Source organism: Nuphar pumila, unplaced genomic scaffold, assembly GCF_984573655.1.
Source record: "Nuphar pumila unplaced genomic scaffold, dmNupPumi1.hap1.1 HAP1_SCAFFOLD_1029, whole genome shotgun sequence".
Classification (NCBI taxonomy): Eukaryota; Viridiplantae; Streptophyta; class Magnoliopsida; order Nymphaeales; family Nymphaeaceae; genus Nuphar; species Nuphar pumila.
In genome coordinates, this window is record NW_028323570.1 from 1 (window position 1) to 1689 (window position 1689).

Genomic DNA, 1689 nt, shown 5'->3' on the forward strand with positions numbered 1-1689 from the left:
GCCTGTACTACCATGGTCTGTACTAAGACGGAACCCAAAAGGCTCTTGCCCATTGTTGTCAGATGCAGAAATACATTGGCTGCCAGCCAAGGCAGGAGCAGACCTCTTGATGTCAATGATGATGGTCATACTGACAATTTGTTGTATTGTTTGGAACGTGATTACCTGAAAGATTAGTGGCTATTTGATGATGATGATGATGTATATTTTAGGATGGATTTGTCACCAATGCGCTACGAGAACTAAGCATCGGCTTATGTAGGGGCAATGCTATCATGTACCGGCGTTCTCTTCAAGTTTTGGCTCGTGCCAGCGGCCGCGCGTTTATGACAAGCTTGCTTATTCCGACCGCTGACGTTCAATGAGCTGTATCACTTCGAATGTGCTGTCATTGTTTCTTCTTGTATTATTCTTGCCATTATCTATGGGATGTAATGATGTATATTTTTACAACATTACCGCATCCACATGGACATTAGCAACTCCAAGAACTACTTGGGAATCAATGCTATCGTTACCATCACCTGAGGCTAGCGTACCTGGACCAGCCTGACCTACCATAGTCTGACCTGACATGTCTTCTGCTTCGTTTTCTTGTGCCGTGCAAGAAAGGAGATCAGCCACAGCTGACCGGAAACGGCTTGTCAACTCCGTTGGGAGATCGTTGCAACCCATATTCAGAATCTTAGTCACAAGTCCAACTCCCAACATAGACTACAATTAAGTTGCCGAAGAACCGCCTTGTAATCCATGACCTCGAACCACTTCGAGGAAGTGATCTATCTTGGGTCACAAGCCGGGACAATTTACGGTAGCTATAGTGTGAACACAACCTGTGTGAGAATCCCCCAAATGCTCATCACAGTCAGTGCAGCGATACTGAGAGGGCCCCAGATCATGAGGAATAATGTCAACAGCAAGCCACCAGTCTGTGTTCACAGAGCTTTGGTCAAATGGTGGAGGGCAAAGGGCTTGTCCAGAATGTCCAAAAATAATCAAGACCCATTACGGCAGTCCCTGCAATGGCCCCACAATTCTAGCATGTCTAGGCGCCTGCTCTAGCAGATCACATGGTATGGGGAGGGAGAAGGCTGGTATCTTGTAGAGTGGCAGTGCTGTCTCACTGCTTCACACACGCAGTTCCCCACCAGACACAAAGTGCAAACTCTTGCGTGCAAAAGCCCAGCACTGTAACCCAAATCCCTACGGACCGTGTCCAAGACGGGTCCTACACAGTCCTTACATCAGGAAAGCAACAGAACATGCCGTAGTCTAGAAAGCAATGGATCAGCTGCCCTGTGTTGTGTTGTGTCGTCACGTTGGAGATCAATTTTCCTCCTGGCAAATTTATAACGAACAAATCATGGACTTCGGTACCTACATGCACCCTCGGAGCCGCGTTGCGTAGCGCTTTTGATCAATTGCTTTCCAGCCGATGGTGATGCAAAGATCTCCACCTCCTTGTTTCACTTCGAATGTGCTGTCTTTGTTGCTTGTTGACTATTTCCTGCCATTCCCTATGTGATGCAATGATGCAAAGACCTCCACGTCCTGCAAATTACTAACCCCTCCCCCTTCCCCATGCAGGTGCTAGTTCCCGGGTCAGAGAACGCTATCAACCCGTTTGGGTTTCCGGCACCTCCGCCATCCGCGTCCGCACCACCCTCCCTCCCCCAAGGGGCGCCCCTC